Source organism: Aedes aegypti, chromosome 3 (genome assembly GCF_002204515.2).
Source record: "Aedes aegypti strain LVP_AGWG chromosome 3, AaegL5.0 Primary Assembly, whole genome shotgun sequence".
NCBI lineage: Eukaryota > Metazoa > Arthropoda > Insecta > Diptera > Culicidae > Aedes > Aedes aegypti.
Genome location: NC_035109.1, coordinates 45,203,883 through 45,231,513, shown reverse-complemented (window position 1 = coordinate 45,231,513; position 27,631 = coordinate 45,203,883). Strand labels below are relative to the sequence as shown.

Here is a 27,631-nt window from a genome sequence, read left to right as displayed (position 1 = left end):
CGTTAACTAGAAAGGTATCAGATGACATTGTTATGTGTGGGTTTAATTTTTTCAAACAAATTATTGGTTCTTTGAAAACGTATTTTTTCAAATAGTCACATTATTATGGCGTCGCGTTACGAAATTAGCCTTATTTTTGACAATGTAAAATAAATACTTCTTATAGAACTCTTATATTTTGGATTTTCTTCCTTCTCGTCAAGATACGTGTTTCCATAAAAAAAGATTTAAAATCGGACCATTCTTCGAGAAGTTACACTAGGTGCAAAGTTTTGGTGTCGCGTTACGTTAATTTTCACCGTAAATTTTCAGGATGAAACTACAAATTTCAAAATGCTCGTTCTCAGCAACGCTACAACCGATTTTCGAAATTTTTGATTTGTAGTAGATGGAAATAGTTATACTAGCTTTCAGCGTTGGTGCCACCCCACTAAAACCCTCCCCGTTTTTGTAAAATGTGGGTATGTCTGTTTTCTCTTGTTTTTCACTCAAATCTGATCAAGTAGCTCTGGTTTTTAATGAACTCGTTGGCTAGTGACCCAAATCTTTTCAGACAGGTGCTGTTTAGTGCAGGAATAGTCTCTTAGATGTTGTGGAATACTTGGCTTTGAGGGTAAACAACGTGGTTCTCCAGCGGATAATCCGGAATATCCGTAAAAATGGTCAATTCATGAAAATAATCCAAAACAGTTTTTTTTTGCAAACTCATCAGAACTCCTGATAATAAAACGCAATAGATAATTAGAATTGTTCATGGACCTAGGTCACAATAATGACTTCTGGAGGATCCGGAACATCCGTAAAAATGGTCATTTCGTGAAAATCATCCTTGATCACTGCGCTTTTTTTCAAAACATATCAGAAATTAATTACTAAACATAACAGATGATTGGGATTGTTCTTGGATATAGGTGGCCACTATAAAGCTCTTAAGAGGATCTGGAGCAACCGTAAAAAATTGTCATCTCGTAAAAATGAACTTAGACACGTAGTTTTTTTTCAAATCTTCTGGATGTCTTGTCATGACATTATCTATGTGGACATTAATCCTTTACGTTGTATAATAATGAATTTGATTAATTTTGTAATAAACTTCGGTGATCAAGGTGGTCTTTAATTTCAATACAAATTATACTTCTTCTTCCTGGCGTTACGTCCTCACTGGGACAAAGCCTGCTTCTCAGTTTAGTGTTCTTATGAGTACTTCCACCGTTATTAACTGAGAGCTTTCTTTGCCACTGACCGGCACCTTTCTGATAAGATTTGGGTCGCTTCTTAAAACCAGATCTAAAACCAGAGCTATTTGATTAGCTTTATGCAAACAAGAAAAAAAAAGATACATAGGGAAAGTGTACCAGTTATGGCCATAGTGGTTCCCTATTTGGCCATATGTAAAATTTGAATAACTTTCACATTTTAAATCTTTTTAAATGTTTTTACATCAAGATATATGTTAAATCTAACTACTACAACACACAAACATTTTCAAAATTTGAAGACATTAAAGTAATCACGTATGGTGAAATAGGGAAACACTATGTCCATAACTGGTACACCTATCCTATTTACCTCTCACAAAAACATGGAAGGTTTCAGAAGAATTGCGCCAACGCTTAAATCTGGTACAACTATTTCCTTTCAATGAAAGCTCAAACAATCGGTTGAATAATTGACGAACTGAATTTTATGAGTTAAGATGTATTCACAGTTTCGCCTAATAATCTGATTTAATAACACTTCTGTGCGGCAGAATTCCATGATATTCAGATCACTATTTTGAGACCATAAACGTCCTTAACAATTTTGCTAAAACATGATCCTCTAAAAACTACATGACTACGTTGAAATTTTATTGGTTCAATATCTGGTTCAATTACACCCCTGTGCCACAAAATTCCGTTTCCTTCAGGCCACCATTAGTAAATCATAAACACTTGCCCACGCGATGTCCGAACCAGCAGATTATAAAAATCGAATGTGCCTCAAATATTTTCATCATCTTTAAAAAGATCAAAAGAACGATTAAAAAATTTAACCCAGAAAAAGTGCAATTACCCCACTGTACAGTAGCTCTACATATTTTTCATCCCATCATTAGGTAGCTTTTATAGTATTTCTGAAACAATATTCTTAAAATAATTTATTGAATCTTTTTTATAATTTTACCTATTTATCAGATCCATGAACTCCAATGTGTTATTGTTTATGTGAAATTAAACATTTCCATAAACGTCTGCTTGTTGACTTTGCCGAAAGCATACTTTTAAAAGTACATCGTTGAAAGGTTTACATAATTTTATTTCAAATTTCAAATTGAATCATTCTAACATGTATCAAAGCTCAAGATTTTTCGCGCCGCCATCCGAAAGCACTGTACCGGAAACATTCTTAAAAAAACACAGAAATATCTAAATATTATTGCAAAGAATTCAGTCAAATTTATATGGTGAAGACAAGCGCCATCTACGCTTTTACAAAGCACGACATTCTCAAAAGGTTTCACAGAAACATTAAATTAATTTTAACAAGTGTCGGATCAAATTACCCCACTGTGAGGCAGAATGTCGAATGTATTAAACAAATAGCAATACTAGATATACATTTTTTCTGAAACCTGAAAGCAACATTACCGATTTTATCAATAAAAATAAAAAATGCTTTTTGCGTAACGCGACACCATTTGCAGAACCCTGTTGGAAGATAAACGTAACGCGGCGCTCATAAAATGAAATCAATAATTTCTGCAATTATTCAATATTTCCTTCCAGTTTAAAGTCACACTCTGATTCTTATCAATATATAGAAGGATTGCCTAGAACAAACCCGGATTGTAAAAATTATATCAGAGCAGATATAGGCGATTATAGAGTGATGTTTAAAAAAGTGCATTTCAGCGATGGTGTCGCGTTACGAAATGCAACTGCTTTTAGTTACCATATATACAGTGTTATGTTTCAAAATGAATGTCACAACATCAAGTACAGTTAAGCCAAGTACGGACCTGAAACGTAAATCGCTCAAGTAAAATTTCTCCTTTTTACCCAAGTAATTTTGACAGCTGATTCAGTATGAGCGAAATGTCACTTTTACTTACGGAATAATTGAGCGGCACATTTTTCCGTTCGGAAAAGTGACAGCTCCCTTTGATTTGTACGGCAGGCGTTACCGACGTTATGAAATCAGCTCTACTTCTCAGCTGCGTACAGCTCAAGTAATTTCGGTAGCGGAATCATTCCTTGACCGTTTCTTGTCCTATCCTTTTGCACAGTACTTATGATCAGCGTACCGGCCATTAATATGCAAGATATAAAACCTGTTTAACCTTTACGTTACCGGCCTCTGACAAGGCATTTTCAAATGGCTGCCATTTCGTCAATTCCCATTCGATTTTTCTGAAATCACTGTCAGTTTACTTTAAAAAGGTTTCAGTTATTTGTCATAAATGGAGAATGCTGAATTCGGAACCATGCCGGAGATATTCCGGATTGTACTGGGGTCACAAGGGTGCCAAATTCGGGAAATGTGATTATTTTTTTATTTATTTCAGCTACAACACTAAAGTTTTTATGTAAAACGTGAGATAATGGTAGATTGTCATCAATTCAACATAATTTGAATAAGTGGACCGTTCCGGAACATCGTAGCCGGTTCCGCCAGGGCCAGTTTGGGGACATTTCCGTTTCATGTCCAAAACATACCGTGCGACGTCTCAATCTTCATGAATTCGAGAGAACATGTCAATAAAAGAAGAAAAACTCCGGAAAAAACAGATGTGGCCACTCCAGATCCTGGCACAGGTTCCACGAGGGCCTATTTGGGGACATTTCCGTTTTATGTACAAAGCATATTGTGCGACGTCTCAATCTTCTTGAATGTGGGAGAACATGTCAATAAAGGAAGAATAAACTAAATATCCATAGATGTGGCCACTCCACAGCACCTGACACAGGTTCCGCCAGGGCCTCTTTGAGGACATTTCCGTTTTTTGTCGAAAACATACCGTGCGACGTATCAATCTTCGTGAATTCGAGAGAACATGTCAATAAAAGAAGAAAAACTCCGGAAAAAACAGATGTGGCCACTCCAGATCCTGGCACAGGTTCCACGAGGGCCTATTTGGGGACATTTCCGTTTTATGTACAAAGCATATTGTGCGACGTCTCAATCTTCTTGAATGTGGGAGAACATGTCAATAAAGGAAGAATAAACTAAATATCCATAGATGTGGCCACTCCACAGCACCTGACACAGGTTCCGCCAGGGCCTCTTTGAGGACATTTCCGTTTTTTGTCGAAAACATACCGTGCGACGTATCAATCTTCGTGAATTCGAAAGAACTTGTCAATAAAAGAAGATTTGTCCACTCCAGAGCAATACCTACAATATGAATTTGGGCGAATAAACTGGCTTATTAAGTTTCAAGCATCAAAAATTGAAAAAAGAAAAAATGCATGAAGAATTTGTAAGTAAAACCTTTGCGGTTAATGAGCATGAGCTCAAGCATAGATGACCGCTTCATAGTTGCACTCCGTGATTGACCAGAGCAGTCGAAGGTGCACAGAGATTTAATGAATGGGGCTTGGGATTAGCGAACCATTCTCAAATAGCACGAATCGAGAGTTCAAAGCTTGAACATACCTCTGCATTTCCACAATTGTCTTGAAAAGTACATTGGGTTAGTGGGTGTTGCCGGTCCCATCGCTACAGCGGATGCAAGCAATACAATCGATGCACCAAATATTTATGACTGGATTACACCACTTTTTCGTCGCACTGCGCAAACGTGACACGTCTGATTTTTATTGCATCGCTCTCCCTCGTAGGGGCAAGCGACACAATCCATGGACAGAACACTAATCTGTAGGAATAGGAAATCTCTTTGCGGGTAATAGATGAAATCTCGAAAGGGTTCCAAATTAGATAATTGCTGGCTAGATTATTGTTTAATTTCTGATGAAATCCTTAACATATTCTAAGCAAAATTTTTATTCTGTTGCAAGTGGAATTCCTCCATGCATTAGTAAGCAATACGATTGACGGAACTGACGTTTGGTCGAATTCACACTTCTTTGAACGGGCAATGGGTTGTTCTTTTTTATACCGTCAAAACAATTATTGGCAGTAAATATGCCAAAGGTCAGTAAGCCAAAGGGATTTCATAAATCATACGAATGTTTTTATAGAGTATTCATGAGGAGTTTCAAAGCGAATTCCTTTTATGTTTTTATCAACAAATTTATTGAGTAATTAATAGAAAATTTTCTTCGAAGTTTACAATAGATTCTTGGTAACATTCTAGCCAAAACCTTTTTAGGATTCTTGTTGGAATTCTGATGATGTTCGAAACAAAGTTCTGGTGGATTCCTTGTTAGTTTTCTTCTCAGCTTTCTGCTGAGTTTTAACTAGTTGCACAGTGCATTCCTGTCATGGCGTATTCATGAAGATCTGCATAACAGGTTTTCCAAAAATCGTGGAAAACATACGTTCAGAAAGATCCTGCCTAAGACTGACAGAGAAGCCACGTCAGTTTGTATGTATTTTATCCTAGATTTATTTGAATACTTTTCAGAATTTTCATTATGCTTTACCCGTGGCACATCATGTTTTGTTCAAATAACGGAAAATTTTCAAAAAAGGTTCTCGGCGAAACCTATTTCTTGTGCTTTGGAGTAGCCAGATCTGTTGGCAGCGAGGGCATTCTTCATTCATTGACATATTCAAATATCGGTAATGTCATAAAATAGGCCTTTCTGGAACCCTTACGTGGTGCTCAGGAGTGGAAACACAGAGTCTATTCCTCATTAATTGACATGTTCTGTCGAAATCATGAAGATTGAAACGTTGCACAATAGGTTTTGGGCATGAAACTGAAATGTCCCCTAAGAAGCCTTGGCGGAACCAGTACCAGGTGCTTAGGGGTGACCTAACTAGTTGATACCGAGTTCATACTTCATTAATTGACATGTTCTTTCGAATTCACGAAGATTGGCACGTCACACGGTTTGTTATGTATATAAAACAGAAATATCTCCAAGGAGGCCCTGGTAGAACCTGTGCTTGGAGCTATGGAGTGGCAACATCACATGTTAATAAGTTGATTCTTCCTTTATTGACATGTTTTTTTACAATTGACAAAGATTGAGACAAAAGTAGAAATATCCCCTAAGAAGACCTTATGGAACCTGTGCCAGAAGCTCTGGCGTGGCCAAATCTTTTATTACCATGTAATTTTTCATTTATTGACAAGTTTTTAAAAATTCATTAAGATTGAGATGTCGCACGGTATGTTTTTGGATATAAAATGGAAATGTTCCCCAAGAAACCATCGTGGAACCTGTGCCTGGAAGTCTGGAGTGGCCACATCTGTTCGTACCGAGCTTTTTCTTCTTTTATTGACAAGTTCTCTCGAATTCACGAAGATTGATACGTCGCGCGGTATGTTTCCGACAACAAACGGAAATGTGCTCAAAGAGGCCCTGGCGGAACCTGTGTCAGGTGCTGTGGAGTAGCCAAATCTATGGATATTTAGTTTATTCTTCCTTTATTGACATGTTCTCCCACATTCAAGAAGATTGAGACGTCGCACGGTATGTTTAGGACATAAAACGGAAATGTCCCCAAATAGGCCCTCGTGGAACCTGTGCCAGGATCTGGAGTGGCCACATCTGTTCGTACCGAGCTTTTTCTTCTTTTATTGACAAGTTCTCTAGAATTCACGAAGATTGATACGTCGCACGGTATGTTTTCGACAAAAAACGGAAATGTCCTCAAAGAGGCCCTGGCGGAACCTGTGTCAGGTGCTCTGGAGTGGCCAAATCTATTGAAATTTAGTTTTTTCTTCCTTTATTGACATGTTCTCCCGAATTCATGAAGATTGAGACGTCGCACGGTATGTTTTGGACATAAAACGGAAATGTCCCCAAACTGGCCCTGGCGGAACCGGCTACGATGTTCCGGAACGGTCCACTTATTCAAATTATGTTGAAATGATGACAATCTACCATTATCTCACGTTTCACATAAAAACTTTAGTGTTGTAGCTGAAATAAATGAAAAAATAATCACATTTCCCGAATTTGGCACCCTCGTGACCCCAGTACAATCCGGAATATCTCCGGCATGGTTCCGAATTCAGCATTCTCCATTTATGACAAATAACTGAAACCTTTTTAAATTAAACTGACGATGGTTTCAAAAAAATCGAATGGAAATTAACGAAATGGCAGCCATTTGAAAATGCCTTGTCGGAGGCCGGTAACGTAAAGGTTAATCACATGGTCACAAGGCATATTTCCGAGAACAGGCCTAATTTGATAATGAAAGTCGGTTCCTCGTGGTGTCGCGTTACGCTGGAATGTGTCCACATCGTTCCCAAAAGTTAAAGGTAGAGTTACTGTGCACGTGCTGTAGCCTTAGGTGCAGGAGCCTCATTGCTTGCAAGCGCACGGGAGCGCTGTACATTGTGAGACCTTTTTTGGTGCGCCTCATTTTTATTGAGATGTGTCTCACTGCGGTCTCATGCGCTCCATCACATGTGCTGTTCAAAACTCAGCGCAATAATTGAAGTGAAACCAAAAGTTTTCAACGAGGATCGAAATCGTAACTCTTGGATCGCGAGTCTTCGACCATATCATAATGGCCACCTAGACACCTGAATAATGAGGCGAAAATAGTTGTAGAGGCTCTTCGTTACTAAGCAGTTGTTTCACAACTTGGATACCGGTGGCGAGCCGTAGCGTCGAGCAGCGCATGAGACGAGTCTCCCCGAGAGCACATCACCTAGCGCGCGCTTTTAGAATTTTCGTGAGCCTCCGTCTAGCGCAGCACACTAGGATTCCGATGAGCTGAGAGACTGTTTGGTTGGAGGCTCGTCTGTACATTTATGTGCTCCTGAGAAATTTGTAACTCTAGTTAAAGGGGTAAAGCTTCGCATCCCAAATGACACTTCGGTAATCCCGGTGGCTCAACATGCCAGGCGGCCGCCGATCGCTTTGCTTGGAAGAATTGAGGAAAAACTAGATCAACTTGAAGCGGCCGATATAATCGAAAAAGTAAGCCATTACAGCGATTGGTTGTCACCACTAGTAGTTCTTGTGAAGGACAACGGGGATCTCAGAATTTGTGTGGATATGAGGATGGCAAACAGGGCGATCAAGCGCGAATATCATTTCATACCAACAATTGATGACTTTCTGCCTCGATTGAAATCTGCGAAATTCTTCTCCAGATTAGATATAAAAGAGGCATTTCATCAAATTGAACTAGATGAGTCATCGCGTTCAATTACCACGTTTATTACTCATCGTGGTACCTATAGATATAAACGTCTGATGTTCGGGGTGTCCTGTGCCCCTGAAATGTTTCAGAAAACTATCGAACAACTACTTGCGGACTGTGAAAACTGCCTCAGCTTTATCGATGATATAGTTGTATTCGGTGCTGATGAAGCGGAGCATGATCGATATCTGAACAAAGTACTTGAAGTTTTGAAAAGCCGGAATGTATTGCTCAACATGAAGAAATGTTTCTTCAAGGTCAATGAGCTTGACTTCTTGGGTCATCGTCTGTCTGGTGATGGAATTAAACCTGCGGAGAGTAAAGTTGAGGCGCTTAAAGCTTTCCGAACTCCAAAGGATGTAGAAGAACTTGAAATTCTTCGATACAAGACTGCGAACCAGAGTTGTGGCAGATGCTTCGCCAGTTGCACTTGGGGCAGTACTTTTGCAGTTTGGGCATGACCACGACGACAAAGATCCCCGTATCATTTGCTATGCCAACAGAGGTTTGACGCCCACAGAGCAACGGTACTGCCAAACTGAAAAAGAAGCTCTGGCGCTAGTTTGGGCAGCGGAACGTTTTGCTGTGTATTTACTGGGACGCCGGTTCGAACTCGAAACTGATCATAAGCCGCTTGAAGCAATATTCGCTCCAACGTCAAGACCGAACATGGGTCGAAAGATGGGTCTTACGACTACAGTCGTTCACATATGATGTTAAGTATCGCAAGGGATCAGCCAATATAGCAGATTCGTTCTCCAGGTTAACTGATCATCATGCTGTTGAACAAGCATACACTGAAAACGATGAGAAGTTCCTTATCCTTGCTATTCTGGAATCTACTGCTATTGATATTAGCGAGATAGAAAGCGCAACAATCAATGATCGAGAGTTGACTTTGGTCAGAGAAGCCCTTCGCAGTGAAATTTGGAATGAGACTGAGATGAAACCATTTGAAACGTTTCAAAATGAGCTTGGATTTGTTGGGGAGCTAGTGGTGAGAGGGAATAAAATGGTAATTCCGACAAGTTTGCGTAAAAGATTTCATCAACTCGGACACGAAGGACACCCAGGAGATTCAGCAATGAAAAGGAGACTTCGAGATAGAGTTTGGTGGCCTGGAATAGATAGAGATATCTCGAAACTCGTTGCTGTTTGTGAAGGTTGCCGTTTAGTTGGTTTGCCCCAAAAACCTGAACCGATGCGCTGCAGACCGTTACCATCAGAAGCTTGGACAGACGTGGCTATCGACTTCCTGGGTCCATTACCAAGTGGTGACTACTTGTTGGTCATTATTGACTTTTTTAGCCGCTACAAAGAGGTTGAAATAATGCGACTCATAACAGCTAAAGAAACTGCTGACCGACTTCGACGAATTTTCCAACGATTAGGATTCCCTCGTACTATTACACTCGACAATGCAAGACAGTTTTTGAGTTCTGATTTTGGAAATTTTTGTAAAGAAAACGGGATTTTCCTCAACTTTACCGTTCCATACTAGCCGCAACAAAATGGGGAAGTAGAGAGGCAGAATCGATCATTGCTGAAACGTCTCCAGATTAGCTGTGCCCTTAAGAGAGACTGGAAACGAGACTTAGAAGAATACCTTATGATGTATTACTCCACCCCGCATTCGGTAACCGGAAGAACTCCTACCGAACTATTAATGGGTCGGACGATAAGAACCAAGATACCATCGTTGAAAGATATTGAGACTGCACCACTTAGCGAGGAGTTTAGGGACAAAGATTGCTCTTCCAAGTACAGGGCATGCGAAAGGGAGAATGCCACTAGGAAGGCTGCAGAATCAGGAATTAAGGAATGAGATAAGGTTCTAATGCAAAATTTGATTCCTGGGAACAAGCTGTCTACAACCTACAGTCCAACGCAATACGAGGTGGTCAAGAAAGCTGGAACCAGAGTAACCATTCAAAATGAAGAGTCGGGCAAAATCTATGAGCGCAGTTCAGCTCACTTAAAGAAGATAGCAGATCATTTAGAGGAACCAACTCTACCAACCGAAAATGATTCTCTTCCACAGGTATCTCATCAGACAACTCCGTCTACGGCTCTAGCTGGAGATGAGGAATCGCGGCCGGTGCTTTGAAAAAAAGGGGAGATGTTGTACCCTTTGTGCATTTCCCATAGTGCAACTGATTATTCCTACTCGGGTATTCATTAATGTCATAACAAGAATAAACACAACTTGAACCAGTGTCTGGAATCTGGAAGTTAACTTTTAACTTGATTAATAAAGTAGTTTAAAAGAGTAAAGTTTAATACAAATAACTATTGCGAATAATCCGAACCAGATCACAACATAGACCAATGACATTTCAATTTACATAATAACAGTTCGTCCCGTAATGAAATTTGCCAAGTTGATTCCATACTAATTTCAAACGCGTTTTAAAATTGGTCCAGGGCAGAAAAATGTTGAAATTTTGGGATCAGGTTCAATTTTTAACGTATATCCGGAATGATTATTCTACTTTTCCCCGAACGCGAGTTCCCTGAATGACCCTTTTTCCAAATGCTGCTTCCCCGAATGACCCGTTTTTCCGTGATGCAAGAATAGTCTTCAGTGACAGCGTGATGTACTAGGAAGAACGATAAGCAAACAGAAGAAGGTGATATATTATCATTCTCGACTTAATACATATTGCCAAAGATGACGAGGTTGGTGAAACTCGAAAGAACCGCAAATAAAACAAAGAAGGGTGCATATCAGATGACCAATTCGATTACCACCCCGAAATATATGAAATTATCACATTTCTGAGTATCAAAAACTTTTCAGGGAATTGGGCTATTCGGGGAAATGAGATATACGAGGAACTGGCATTCGGGGAAAAGTAGCACAACCATTCAAAATATGTAACAAAACTGGATTAACAATCCCATTGTCATCTTCTATTCTAGCTTAGAATGGTAGAATCGTGAAAATTTTCGTACATTTGTCTACATCTACAATGTCGCTTGCACACGCTGCCATGCCACATCTAAAGCTGCTTAAATCTGATAATGCAGTTCCGAGGTCGCTTTGTCTACAGCGGCTATTGACTTTTGGGATGCCAATTTGCGCCGCCACGGGCAAAAATGATATCTTGAAATTCAGTTTCTAATCTCTCTACTTGCATAGCACCTATCGATTGAATCGATGAATTGTCCAGGTTCATTGACCGGTGGTAACAATTCCTTTACGTAACTGGAAACCTTCCCGTTATTGGGTCACCTGAATGGCGGCGGTGATGCATTCGCGTAAAAGTTCATTACCCCGCCGCGTGGCACACTATCATGATACACGATGACGAACCGGTAGTTTAGAAGAGTGTTTGCAAACATTCAATCGCTTCCTGTCCGCGGCCACCGCCAGTGCTGGCCTTGGACGAGTTAGCTGAACTTGAATAAGAAATGACGCTCGCTAACACGGCGGATGCACCTTCCCGAGCAGAAGAAAATAACTATTGAATACCAAATTGAGGTATTCCATACCAGATAATTTCCAATACTTACAACCTAAATGAGGTATGAATGAGCCCTGCATAAGAGGTAAAATACCTCAAATAATACCTTCTGCATATTCTACAAATACCTAGCTGATAATTAGATCAGGTATTGTAATACCTAAATAATACTTGATGGATTTTCATATAAAAGTGAAATTTTTCAATACTAGTTCAATACCTCCAGCAGTCCTCAATAGCTGTCGAATACCAAAATGAAGTATTTTTAGTTGTTTTAAATATTTTTTACCAAATACCATTATAATACCAAAATAAGGTATTGATAACTGAACAATACCTAATTGTGGTATGATACCAAAATATGGTATGCATAAGTTATTGACGAGTTATTCTTTCCTCCTCGGGTTCTGGCGCATGCCATGATAGAAGTGTGGAATGAAATATTAATGCGCATGTTCTAATCAGGTGCATTGGCATTCGCGGCACACGCTCGCTTAGAATGCGAAAGAGAGGATCATAGCTTTATAGGTGACTTTTACTTTTTAAGCCGTGAGCCGTGAACTTTACATAACTTGATTTTTAAGGGACCATCGAGTTGAGGTGATATCGAGTTATAGACCACAGAATCAGTGTACTTTGAGGATCCATCGATGTGTGTGTGTGTGTGTGTGTGTGTATACAATCCACCTCCCACTGACCGGCAGTGCTTTTATGGAAGAAAATTGTATGCATGTATTTATTGATACACTTCGATATCTTTATATCTGCAGACAATTTTAGCCCAGGAGATGAAAGGTGATAGCTCTACTGAAATTCCAACGACCCATTTCAAGAATGGCAGTAAATACACACACATTCTGAGGTCATTTTCATATACAGTAAGCCCCGCATAAAAACACCCAGATATCAAATGGATATCTGAAATATTTTTACACTTCCCGAATCGAAAATTAAATTTTCGACCCTGGCACGTATTTAGTTTCATATGGAAAAAGGTAGGTAAATAATAATGAAGAATGATTTTACCAGGATGTAATGCTGTTTCTTCCGTCGCAGCACTGTGCTTACCGCAAAATACAACACACTTTTTCACTGCACTACGCACGTAACATGATCGATTCTGACCGCATCACCCGCCCCGCAGGAGCAAGCGTCACGGTCAAAGTATCACACACTACTAAATAAGCCCGCGAATCACGCCACTCTTCTCCCCCCCACTGCACTGCGCGCGAAACACGATTAATCCTGCTTGACCACTTCACCCGCCCCCGCAGGAGCAAGCGTCACGGTCAAAGGATCACACACTACTCTAAGATTACCATTGAATTATGTCACAAAAAAAAATCGATGTACTTCAGAGAGAGTAGAGAAAGGAAATATTGTAGTAAATATAGGTTACATAATAAATATCTTATGAATAAATGAGACATGACTTCAAAATATTTACCGTGCCTGTTTTTAAATCGAAACCTGCTACGAAACACAAAATGAACGGAATTCCGCGTCAAATCACTTTGAGGATCCATCGATGTGGCCTCCTTATTTTGTTATTTTGGACAAAAGACAAAATATCATCAGTTATTTTTTCACGAAATTTCAGCTAGATTGCTCCATGAAATAGGTTAGTGCATGGCTGATAGTAGGTCTTTTTTTAGATTTTCTCACTTATTCTAGATTTCCACCAATATTCTTGATAGTTACTCTAGTAGATCTTCCAAAGATTCTTACAGGAATTCTTCCAAGACAATCCCCAAGGGTTCATGATCGGCAATGTTTCGCAAGTTGTGACAAGCTTGATAAACAAGAGCAGCGAACGAGAGCCTTAAAGAGCGCCATTGCTCTCGCTAATTTACCATTCTTGATAGATGTTTTACTTTACTGGTATGCTAAACAATACCCGAACATCCGATGGCAATGGTGTCCTCCAGGATTGGAACTTTTTTTAGATAGGTTTTATCATGCACTGTTATCCCCCGATTTGGTAAAAGCTGTAGCAGAAGATGATAAACAAGCTCTCACGACGTGTTACACTAAATTTTCTCAGGATTCGATCCCTGCCAATGTTCCTACGCTAATTTCTCCAGCAATGTTCATATGAATTCTTTCATGAATTCATTAAAGGTTTATCTCAGGAATCGTTCCAAATTCTTCCAGGACTCATAACTAGAAATCTGTTAAGAATTCTTTCAGGAATTCCTCAATAAATTTGACCCATACTTCGTCTTTAAGTTCTTTTAGAAACTTATCTAGAAATTTCTTCAACATATAATCTACAAATAACTACTTCAGCAGCTCTTCCAAACAATTCTCGAGTAAATTTCCAAGTGAAAACTCTATGAATTCTTCAAATTTTTATTTCAGCTTTCACACTAGTAAATACTACAGCAATTAATCCGAAAATATTTACACAAAGAAACGAATGCCTCAAGAAATTTCTGCAGGATTTTATCCAGGTATTCAAATGATTATTGCTCTTCATCATTTATCTTAGCAATTCATCTAGAGAAACCATCAAGAGCTCTATAGGAATTTCTACAAAAGTATCACCAGAGATTATTATAGAGATTTGGAGAATTTGTTAAAGAATTATGGAGAAAGATTTGTAATAACGATACGTTCAGATTTTATTCTGGATTTTTTTCCAATAATGTCTTAAATATGTGCTCTTGGCCATTCCCTGGATAAATTTCTTAGTAATTTCTTCGAAAATTTCCCTGGGGAATTTCTTATGAATTTCTGAAGAAATCATAGTAGAAATCTCGGAAGTAACTGCTAAAGGTATCGTTATAGAAATACTTGGTTGAAATCTTCGAAAAACCTAAACCAAAATTCTAGAAGAAATCTTCAGATATAAGCGGAGACATCTCTGGAGAATTGCTTGAATACTTGGAAATGTTGGACGAAATACTAGCGAAATCGTTTGAAGAATCACTTCATGTACTCCAGGTTTTTTTTGGTATTTTGTGGAAGAATCTTTGGAGGAATTCCTGAAGAAATTCGTTGTGCATTGGCTTCTGATGAAATTCCTGAAAAAAATCTTACAGTTATATAACTGTTGTATTACTGCAATAATATTTTCAATTTCATAAAATGTATTTAAAGAAACATGTTTGAAAGGATTTATTGAAGATTATCATGGATACTTTTGTATCCTGATTCTTGCTTGGATAATTTTTGTTATTTTTTTGTCATGTGTGGTCTTGTCTAATTCCCGTACGGTCTCTTTTTAGTCTCTATTTTCAAACACAAGGTCTCTAAAGTTCCTATTTCAGAGGCACCCAGACGCTACCAGCCATGCTAGTGATTTCTTTGGTACTCTAGAAATTATCTCATGAATACTGCCTATTTGCAGTGAACAATTTATTTTTTTAGGATACCTGTCAAAACTCACTCGACACTTATCTCAAGATATCATCAGAATATTTCTTTAGTCATTACTCTAGGTAATAGGGTAATGACTGTTTATTTCGTTTTTTACCCGTATAGGCCTGAGTGAAAGCAAAAATTCTAAAACCTTCACCGCTCAGCGTATTCTTAATGGATTCAAATCATTTTCGGTATACTGGCACACATATCTAGTTTCTAGAAGTGGACAGAGGAACTCGGAAATATTCATGTGGCAGGAGCTATTCCGGTGGATCACTGGGTCAGGTCGGGTAAGAAGGGTACTGTGCGTTTGTGCCCCTGAAGCTAGGCAAATTTCATGTCACAGATAATTTCCGGAATCGGCTATGGCGGAATTTTAAGAAAATTGCATCAGTGTAAGCCTTTTGAGAAGCGATTGAATTGGATAACTATGAGTTCTGCATTTCATTATTCCTACAAATAGCCATATTCGGGTTCCGGGACGCCCCAAACTTACAATAAAGTGGCCAATTTGTATCTGAACATCTGTGCAAAGCTTATGAGAAGGCATTTTAGTGCACAATTATGTTTGATTTATACTTTTCGAAAATTGAAACGGTTTAGTATCCAACAAATCTACAGCCGGTTCTTCCGGGCATTACGTCCGAATGGCCACATCCGGTATATTTTCATCGCTGCATCATTGCAAACAAATTATCATTGCAAACAAATAAAGGTAACTTGGTATGTCCTAAAAAATAGCCCTTTTTTGCCCGACTTGACCCAGTGACCCATCGGAATAACTCCGGCCACAGGAATATTTCCGAGTTCCTCTGGCCACTTCTAGAAACTAGATATGTGGGCCAGTGAACTGACAGAAAATCATTTGAATCCGTTGAGAATTCGCGGAGCGGCGAGGGTTTCAGTATTTATGCTTTCACTCAGGCCTATACGGGTTAAACATTAACAGTTGGCGCCAGCGGCAAAAATTACAAACCTTTCGAACATTCAGTTTCTCTCGCTGGCCGCCAAGCGATGGCACTGATATTTGTATTCCACTCACTGTCACGTTTTTTGTATGAGTGGTATACAAACATCAGTGTCGCCGCTCGGTGGCCACTGAAAGAAACTGAGTATTCGAAAGGTTGATGCCCAATGAGCAAGAAGCAATGGCTATGTATTTGTAAAGAGAAAAAACGTAAACAAAAATAACTACGTCACTAATTTACACGGCTTCTTATGGGATCTCACTCGCTTGTAGTTGTGAAACATTTTGCACCGTACACGGATGTCACGCACACTAAATGTCTTTTCCACACATCGGTATATACCCTCATTGGTTGTTGCCTGTGCCTTTTGCAGCTGGCGCCAACTGTTAGCCCTAAAGAACGAAATGATCAGTCGTTAGGGATGGTACACAAATTATGTCACGCTAAATTTCGACTTTTTTGACCCCCTCCTTTGTCACGTTTTTTGTATGAGTCCTTCGAAAATTTTGTAAGGCTTGTCACGCTTGGCTTGACCCCCTCCCCCCCTTGGAGCGTGACGTAATTTGTGCATGACCCCTTACCCTATTTCTGGAAGAATACTTAAAGGAATTCAAGAAGGAACCACAGACAAACAGACGTCACACTCTCACCGATGTCCATCGACCACCTTTTTAACGGCCGATTCAATTATATGGTAGGTGACCAATCCACCACCCGCAGCGCTCGCATCGTTTTTGTTCGCGTTTGACGTTTACACACTACCGCCATCTGTTGGTCCATCGGCCAAACACACCAATTTTAGCATTGGGCGTACATGTCATCGTGACTATGATTTTGATCGGGATTTGTTCTAAGTGTTACGTCTGTTTGTCTGTGAAGGAACATTAAAAAAAACTTGTTGGAATTTCATAGGTAGAAAGGTAGGAACGTCCGTAGCTGTTCTTAGCGAAATTCTAGGTTGAATCTTTCGAATATTTCTCGAAAACTTGTTCAAATAGTCTTATGTCAAAAAAGTGAATAAATTTACTTTATTGATCCTACGTGTGTCGCAGGCGAAATTCCACATGTTCCGCTCCTACCCAACTAGATTTTTCACTTTTAGAACGTTTAATTTCCGGATTTACAAAACGACGAAAGTAAGATTTTCAACTTTCGCAACCTAACCACTACTTTCGCCGCCCCGCTGTATAGAGAGACATAGTGACTTAACCACGAATCAAAACAAAACACTAGGGAAGATTCAAATATGACGTCCATCGTTTTTCGGGATTTCTAGACCCCCCTCCCCCCTCTGTCACGCTTTTTCCAATACCTAATACATGCACTGTCACACTTTCATAGACCCCCCCCTCCCCCTTATGATGGACGTCATATTTGGATGACCCCCTACTTGAGCCGATTTTACACTGGTAGAAAAACGTCGAAAGTAACTGTATGAAACGGCTTATCATTTTGTTATAATTATTTTTGTTGAAAATAATAGAAACTATCTAGTTTTTGAACGTGATCTGATTGTATGCAAAATTTGAGCGATGTACACGGCGAAAAAATGTTAAAAAGGTGATTCATTTTAAAACAGTTTTAGAAGACAGGTTGTAATTCTTCTCAATTAGTTTTCTCAAAACCGTATGAAAGTTACTTACGTCGATTTGAAAAAGTAATCGAGATTTCTGTAAGAACACTTGAAAAACCTTTGAAACTGCTCCGGAATCTCAAAATGTTATTTTTGTGCAAAATGCTTTGACGAATACAAATGTTGTCATAAGTGGACCTAGGATTATTACTTGCTTTATTATATGATGAGGTTTTTAAATAAAATTGCTCTGACAGAATTCCAGAAATAAGTGAAAAAACAGAAAAAGATTTGTTAAAGAACGTATTTCTTGGAGTTACCACTGCGTGGTTTTTTGGTAAATCACAAGTCGCATTTCATTGCATTTTTTTTCGGTTTTGGGAGAAATACTGAAGGATATCATGGAATTATTATTAAAGGCAAAGTCCTAATAGTATTAACCTTCCAGTCGTCGCGCGGTTTGCCACCGTCAGAACCACCACGCTGCTGTTGTGAATGTATAGCGAGGTTTTTTCAACAGTGTTGTACAAAATACAACAGCGCGACGACTGAAGTGTTAAAAAGAAAGATTTTTACTTATTACTCAAAGATATCGTAATGTATAAAGGGAAGTTTTTTTTCAACAAAAGAATCCCTTGAAAAATTCCGATTGTAATTCCTGGACGAGTTTGAGAGGGAATATCTAGAATTTCCTAGATAACATATAAAGAGCTGCTTGGTGGTGTCATTAGGGAAATTGTTAGACGATTACTTAAAAAAAATCAAAAACAACCTTCATGTTCGAAGGAATTTTAAATGACTGGATAGATTCATTCATTCTTTTTTTTTAGAAAAACATTAACAAAGGTATTCCTAGATGTTTTTTCGAAGGAGCCTCTAGATAATGTTGTTCAAAAATTTTTAGAATAAAACCAAAGATGGTTATAAGGAAAAAGATAACCGACTCTTGTCTTTTCTAGGCGACATTAATAGCGCCGCTCTGGTGAGCCAAAAGCCAACTAATATGTAACGTTCTCCTAGTGACCACCAGATGTTGAAGTGGTCGTTTATGACATTCACGCTTAAAAAAAGGTACACAGCTAAAACGGAGATGTCCGATATACGCTTCCAATCGCTAAACGCAACATACTGTTAGCCATCTATACTTTGATAGCGCAACTAGTCATATGATGAGAGATTTGATTTTTCACGCATCCATCACATGCCGCTGTGGGGAAAAATGTTTTATTTTCCTGATATAAGACGGTTCACAGTGAAACAGTTAGGCGGAAAAGGTAGGAATATCCATTCTCTAGGTTCTACATACATTTGTTTTTTGTATTATTGCACTACTTTCATAAAAGTTGAGATCCGGCTGGTAGGAGCACTAGTTTGAGGTTGGAAAACCAGGATATGTGAGGTTAGTTTCATTGGAACTTTCACCTGAGCGATTTTTGCGCTTGAATAAAACACGCTTCGGGACATTCTCCGCTGCCCTTAAAAATACCATTGGGTAGATAAATGAATTCTCTACCATTGGATCTCGTTCAATTTCATACATAAGTGGAGTAAGCGGTGAAAATAAAAATTTTGTTCCGAATGTTTTGAAACCATGAATGAGTTTGACATTGCTCTCGTCAACCATCATCATGACGACAGCAGCACACCCCACCGGAAGAATTGTCGTATTGGGAGCGAATAGCCAATTATTTAAAATTAAACACCATAAAATGTAAGTAAGGAAGAAAAAACAGCACAGGAACTTTGTTCAGTATGTGTGAAAATTAAACCAATTTTGTGTTGGTCCAGGAGAGCTTCATTTTATGTGAGTCGTACTCAATCCTGTGTAACATTTTTGAAGCGTGTTTGATTTCTTCCAATTTATCATCGTTTTTTAATTGCACGATGATTTCAATTTAGTCGAAAATAATGTTTACGCGCTTTTCACTCAACAGATGGCAGTAGTGTTACTTGAATAGCGTGTCGTCGGCAAAATATATGGCAAAATGAAGAGTCGATCATCTTTTTCCTTTTAACCATCTTTGATAAAACAAAACTTGGAGCAATGTAATGATTTTATGTTTTCAGTATGGTTCCATGAGTCGATATCTAGTAATGGAACATCGACTCATGGAGGGTTGACTTTAATTCCAAAAATATTTGGGTTTAGAGGTTATTTCAAAAACTCGTTCATGAATATTTTCAAAAATTACTCCAGGGATTCCTTAAATAATGGTTCCAGGAAACTTTTAAATCATTTTCAAGATTTTTTTCAATTTGTCTTTATAGTAGTTTCATAAGGAATACTTCAATAACTCATTCCAAAAATTCAGCCAGAAATACTACTCAGAACATCCTCAAAGATTCTTTTAGGAATTGCTTTCAGAAAATGTTGTTACAATTTAAATTTTGTTAAAAGTGATAAGTTTCGGTTTTCTCAGTTGGTCGAGAATGATCTTGAGACAAGGCAAACAAAAATGGAGTCGAATTCAACAAATTTGTGTTCTAATCTTCTATTTATTTAGTTCTTTAGTTAGAAGAAGTGAGGACTAGGATTCTGATGCATGGACAATATCGGTGTCATTTCTTGACTTTATCAAGGGATCCGATATTAACTGATAAAGACGCAAGCCTGTGGAGAGTGAACCCACCACACTCTTCAAAGGGTATAAAAAGCGAAATCTTTCAATTAGAATCCTGTCCTGCGATCAAGTTAGGAATTACAACTGTGATAAAACCGAATACTTTATCACTTCTCAATAGTGATAAGGTAACACGCCATGTACTAAAAAATTGACACGGGTATACTACAATAGATCAAATATTTGTCGCAATGGTTTAAGGTCCGAACAGAAAAAGTAATTATGTAATTATAAGGTTCAATACTCAAATCAACATTTTTGTTTCCTTTCTTGATATTCTGCTCAGAGAAATTGAATACGTAAAAGAGAGAAGGAATGATGAAAATCGAACGATCGCATCGTTTTATTCATGTTAGGTATTAAATCAATTTAAATGCAATTTAAGCTAAGGGCCTTCCTTAGCCGAGTGGTTGGAGTCCGCGGCTACAAAGCAATGCCATGCTGAAGGTGTCTGGGTTCGAATCCCGGTCGGTCCAGGATCTTTTCGTAAAGAAAATTTTCTCGACTTCCCTTGGCATAGAGTATCATCGTACCTGCCACACGATATACGAATGCGAAAATAGCAACTTTGGCAAAGAAAGCTCTCAACTAATAACTGTGGAAGTGCCCATAAGAACACTAAGCTGAGAAGCAGGCTCTGTCCCAGTGAGGACGTTATGCCAAGAAGAAGAAGAAATGTAATTTTACGCAATAATAGTGACTCGAGTGATAGTAGCGAAAACGACGTGATGTTACAATTTATTTTTCACTATCTAGGGTAACATAATTACAGCATGTTAAAGTTTCATTTGAAGCACTTTTCTTATGGAAATCAGCCTTCACTACTAAAATCCTAAAGTTTAATATAAGAAAAAAATGAGTACACAAAATCGTAATATCTTGAGACCTCAACGACATGACGACATTACACTATTATGTTTATTACATATATTATATTGTTCCAGGTAAAGGTTGTAAACTGTTTCGAAGAAAAAAATCGGTTGAATATCGCAGATTGGCACGACTGTAGCTACCCAAGTAACCAAGTAGCATTTCAATTTGCCTTGGGCGTCGATATAGTGCTTTGATAGAGCTGACTTTCCATTTGTTAGCTTTAGAAAAGCACTATTAGTTCAAAAAGATGAATTAGCAGTCTAGTGTTTACTTGTCTATAACCTAATGATTCACACGCAATTCTCATTACTGCGTCAACGAAAAAATACCCATTTCGATATTTATTATTAAAGCTCTTTCCCGAACAACCAGAAAAGGCAAACGAACTCGTTCAAGATCAAGTTCTAATCGTGCCCACACACAAGTAGTGGCTAGCGTCGCGTATATATTGTTATAAAACTACCTATCAAGTAGAGTGCATCTAATCGCGCAACTAGTTGCAACTAGCGGGACAATTGTTTGAGCAAATGCAGCGATAATGCATATAAACAAGGAAGTTGACCGATGGCATGGCGAGTGCATCGACATTTGTGCATTCCATCTTCCGTTCTTACACTGCCGTGCAAAAGTCTTCGTTGATATCTCTGTGATTACATGTCCAATTGAAACTTTCTGTGAGTCAATGAGTTAAGGCCCGAGTAAAAGTCATGCAAATTTTCTCGGCATCCAATATTTTGAGTCAATGCAGCAATCTAATCCTACATTTTCAAAGAGCATTTGCAAAATTTTGGCGGAAAAATCTGAAAACAATCCATGATTAATAAAACAGTCACTCAAGTCATCGTGCAAATCACAGTTTTGGACAAAACACTTTCGCATGTTTTCTGGGAGGTGACTCAAAACTTTTGCACAGAAGTGTATGTGATGTGCATCGGATGTGTAACTGTGTCAACTGTCAACCGTCCACTCACTTTCGCACCGTTTTAAATCCCATAGGAGCCCACACGCCACACCTCGCCTACTTAGTTCACACCATTTGCTCGATTGGCGACAAAAGGGCGAACTTGACAAGGTGTTTGTTTTCTAATGACGTATTTGCTCAACACAACTCGGGGCGCAAACTTTGGCGGGATTGTACACTGTATATAGTGTATCAGGGAGCTAGGGAGAAGCGATATAAAATGTGTCTGAAAGGCATAATGACATAAGTTTGAAGGAAGAGAAATTATATTTTAATAGAAATGATTAAGCTTTATTTTCGTATTTGCCGGTAAAAAATATCCATTTTTATTGTTAAAGAATCAGTTTAAAATTCAGACTCGTGGTCAGGTTTTTTTTAAATATTTATAGAAATATTTTGAACTAGCGGGACTTCGTCTTGTGTTCAATTATTCATGTATTTGTGAATGGGCCCCTAATGAAAAACGCCATGAAATCTCCCATATAACACGATAGATTAGTTTCCTCCTGTTTTGACTATTCTGAACATTTCCCGAAACTTTTTCTTTCCACGAACACGATGGAGTTCTTTAATGATGTAACAGTGAAGGAGTTTATGTAGTTCATGTAGTTCATTTCTTATTCTACAATAACTCCAGCTTATAACAAATATCTTGTTTTGATAAAAAATGGACTCTCATGCTAATTACAAATTTATGATGAGAGTACAGAATTTAAAAAATTCATAAAATACATCTATGACATTTGTTCGAATGACGTTTGCTCAAATTACGTTTAGTCGATAGTACGTTCTGTCAAATTTGCATCAAATCTAGTCGATGTATTCAAAGGAACTCATATTTTGCAATTCATAGAATAAGTGCTGTTCCGTGCCATCCCGCACTTTTATTCTCACTTTCGCACCCACTTTCACTTTCTTCCAGTGGCGGAAAACAACAACATTTCAATCATTGCGCAACGAAATTATTTGGTAGGCACATTTTTAAAGAATGACCGTAGTAACCAACAAGCACTTTTATTCACCCTGCGTGTTTCAGTTTCATTAGCCTGGCCCACCTCAGTGTGGAAGAAAAATAAAGTTGTAGAATTCCACGGGGCACCCTCAAGGATTATTCCTTAGACTGTAGAAGTGCTTAGAAGAATACTTATACTTAGAAAAAGAAGAACTTTTCAGTCAAACGGTATTCGCGCAAACGACCTTTATGGATTTATAACCATTGGCGTACACACTTAAATAGATACTCTGAGTTCGGTAATCTTTTTTACCTTTTTGAATCGGTGATCTCATAAAATACAAATTGTTCGGTAATTAGCTGCCTGTTTGCCGAAAATTGTAAAGAATATTGCTGATTTTCGGTGATTTGTTTTCTAGATTTACCGAAGAATCAGCAAATAAGCATAAATATTGATGTCGGTAAAACAGAAAGCTGAAATTTCGATAAACAATGCCGTTCATTACTGAATTCGGTAATTTAGCAGTAAGAAACGTCAAGTTCGCCTTGATTGTTTTTTTTAACTGGCTGTGTGGATTGAAATGAGACCATTTTTGGTGATAAGTATTTTTAAAGTACAAATAAAAATTGGTGTAAGTACTAGAACTAAGCGAGGAGAGGTTGTAGAGATTTTCGGTAAGAAATACAAAGTTCTCGTCTTTAAATTCATGTATTGACAAAGGTGCTGTTGTTTTATTTTGTCGCAGGAATGAACTGCCTCACAGCAGTAATCACGCCGAAGCTAGAGCTCCTTGGTTATTCCAAATACACTACAGGATCCGGATCCACTCTCTGAACAACCAAACTATCCCCTTAGAAGCTTCAAATCAGCCGGCAATGCAAAGAACTGCGATGACCCACCGTAATGTGTTTTTTTTTTTGAGTTCATCGGATAAAGGAGCATCAACAGGACCAAATGTGTCTGATTAAAATCAATACCATGGCGTTTCAGATGGAAAATAAATATTTCAATTTTAAAATTCCATTATTTGATCAGTTTGTAATATCAAAATAGTGCATTTTACTGTAAACATAAATATCACAGATTTTTCAGTGGCCAGGCGCCTAGTTTCAATTTACAGATTTCCGGTAAATTGGATTACAAAGCAGGCTCATTTGCTTCGGTAAATTTTACCGATCAATTGGTAAATTGGTAAAATTCTTGTTTACCGAACGCATTACCGACCGTTCAGCTGTTAGGATTTAGGTAAATAATTTACCGAAGTCGGTAATTTTTTCAAAGTGTGTAGGAACAGAGGGGATAAGCCTTCTCCAGAACCCTCCAGACCCCCCCCAGATTTTTTATAAACTAGAAATATGAAAATGGAAAAAAAAATCAATTTACTTGACTTCTGTAGTTCTGTCAATCCACTCACATACTTCAGTGGTGGCGCTGTTTTATTTTGTACAACAATAGTGGAAAAACCTCGCTTATCGTACACAGCATCAGTGTGGTGTCTAAGCATAAAACAGCATTTTACTACATTGTGATTTTCTGTTTTTTGGAGAATGCCCTATCATAATGTTTTAAACCAATACTTGTGTAATTGCCGGCAAGAATAATTGAAGCAAATTAAGCGAAATTACCAACAAAATTTTGAAGACAATAGTATAGTAAGGTATATAATATAGTATATAGTAATTATAGTAAGGTGGTGCCAAAGCTCGACCTTAGTGGTATAATCAATATTTCCAGGAAAACTATAACTTTTAAAAAGTCAATACCACCGATGAGATAAGAGTCCAAATCAAGTGTGGGGAAAAAGTTTCCTGGCTGAAACACAAAACATTGATACTTTTGTGCCATGAACACCTTTTACTCACCCTAAAATGATAAAAAATACATACTAAATTAAGGTCAGGAATTTATTCAAAATTGTAAAAAAATGGTTATTTGTAATATACCCAAAAATAGCAGTTTTTTTTCACACGACTAATGTAGAATTTGAAACTTTTGAGATTTTTACACACGATTAGGAATATTAAGCTAAATTTTAAGGTACTATGTAGGTTTTAGAATATTTGCAAATATGTTCGTGAGATAATATATGAATCCAAATTTTGTCCAGCTGACTCAAAGTTATGCCCCACTATGGTTCAAAATTGCTTTTCGAACACTTTTGCAAAAACTAATTGATCTCAAAGCATCCTTACGATAGGCCTAAAGTTAGGCTAACTTTAGGCCTATCGTAAGGATGCTTTGAGATCAATTAGTTTTTGCAAAAGTGTTCGAAAAGCAATTTTGACCCATAGTGGGGCATAACTTTGAGTCAGCTGGACAAAAGTTAATTTAGCCCTTACATACAAAACCTAATAATGTTTGATTTTCTTTCTGTTCCGTGTGATGAAAATTCAACCGAAAATTCATATTTTCACGTTTGAAAACAATAAATCTCTATCACTTTGGAAATCTCAATCCATTTCTATGATGTTTGGAGTTCTTGCTTCTGAAATCAGCAAATCATTAATGGAATCTATGCAGAAATGTTTAGCAAAATAACCAAAATAAGAAGATGAAAAAACCGAATTTAGTACTATACCATTTAATTCCACTAGAGTTTGTATCCTTTGACAGATACGCGTATTTCGACCTCAACTGTAAGGCCGTCTTCAGTGTCGTGTACTAGACTCGACTTTGATCATGTTTGACATGATGTCTGGTTTAAACTCGCATTTTGGGTATATTTTGTTTTCCGTGTCCCTTCCGTAATGTCAGATAAAAAGTTGAACTCCTGTAACGTTTTTTGTCTACTTAATGTACGTCAAACATGATCAAAGTCGAGTCTAGTACACGACACTGAAGACGGCTTTACAGATGAGGTCGAAATACGCGTATCTGTCAAAGGATACAAACTCTAGTGGAATTAAATGGTATAGTACTAAATTCGGTTTTTTCATCTACTTATAGGTATTCTACTAAACAGCTCGAAGATTTATTATAACCAAAATAAGTTTGTCCACAAGTATGAAAAAATCTGTTTCTTCTTCAAGCTATTCGATCCCCGGCACTGTTAAATTCATTGCCCGTTTAAAAAGACGGGAATATGACGATAAATTTGGTAAAACCTACAAAATTCACTTAAATTTTTCTGTATGATATATTCGCAGCAATTTTTCCATGAAGAACAGGAAAATCCACTGTAAATATTCCAACAGGTAGTTAAGGATTTTTTCTTCTGCACGGAAGTTCCGCTGGAATTCCTCTCCAAATCATCCAACAAATTTCCCTAGAAGTTATTTCAAAACATTTTTGTGTTAATTATGAATTCCTCCCAGTACTCTATAAGGAATAGTTTTACGCCAAAAACCCTTCGGAAATTTTCTCCTGAAACGCTGTTTTTAACAGGCTCCAACAATTAAATTATATAATAAAATTAACAATTTCTGTAGATCTGATATCTGCGATTGATATTGGAGTTTTTATGAATTATCTTGAGTTCGGCAATCTAAAAAGTCACATTATGAAAGAAAACTGGATACTAGTTTGCCTTCCAAAGAACTATGGAAAAGATTAAAAAATATTGGTGTAACTAAAACAGCAAAATCACCCACAACTCTGTTCAACTCAGACGAAATCAATCCCAACTTTGCTAATAGCTTCACAGATAGTAGTGATGAATCTGAGGTCAACAGTATCTTCAACGAATCTTTCAGGAGAAATCGTTTTTACTTTGACCAAATCAATGAAATTGATGTTGTCAATGCTTTATATCACACAAAATCTAATGCTATAGGACTAGATGAACTTCCAATTAAATTTCTGAAATCAATCAATCCATTGATAATTAGACCTATTGCGCATTTGTTTAATTGTATTATCGCCACGAGTATATTTCCGGATGAATGGAAAAAAATCCAAAATAATACCATTCAAGAAAAAGGATAATCTAAATTCTATACAAAATCTTCGTCCAATAAGTATATTGTCAGCGTTATCCAAAGTTTTTGAACGAATCATCAAGGAGCAAGTCTGTCTTTTTATCAATCGGGAGAATTTGTTGATTTCACACCAATCTGGCTATCGTGCCAAACATAGCACAAAAACTGCAATGCTGAAAGTCTTCGATGACATAGGTCTTGTCATAGATAATGGACGACCAGTCGTTTTATTGCTTCTTGACTTTTCGAAAGCCTTTGACACCATCTCACACCGAATTCTTTGTCGCAAGTTAACAGAAAATTTTGGATTTTCCAGCCACGCAATGAATCTTATAAAATCGTATTTAGTTGGACGAACCCAAACTGTTTTGAATGACGGGGTTTTCTCTAGTTATCTCCCTATTTCTTCCGGTGTACCCCAAGGTTCAATTCTGGGACCTATTCTCTTTTCTATATACATTAATGACCTTCCAAATGTTTTAAAATATTGCCAAATCCATATATTTGCAGACGACGTTCAATTGTATTTTGGATGTTGCGATGATTCTTCGTCAATAATATCAAGAAAAATCAACGAAGATCTTACAAGCATTGCTGAGTGGTCGATAAGGAATAAATTATTATTGAATGCGAATAAGACTTGTGCTATATTTCT

General features: G+C 37.8%; 1 protein-coding gene across 2 annotated transcripts in view; it reads right to left on the bottom strand.

Annotated features, from left to right (window-relative positions):
- LOC5575629 (transport and Golgi organization protein 2) overlaps positions 1 to 27,631 on the bottom strand; it is a 208,179-nt gene that overhangs the window by 49,861 nt on the left and 130,687 nt on the right. The window contains exon 1 of one of the 2 annotated variants that reach the window (XM_001655720.2): positions 12,771 to 12,913. The exons of the other annotated variant lie outside the window; for it this stretch is intronic. The gene's annotated coding sequence lies outside the window, so the exon portion shown is untranslated. Of the gene's footprint in view, positions 1 to 12,770; positions 12,914 to 27,631 lie in introns of those variants that run through there. 2 annotated transcript variants of the gene reach the window in all.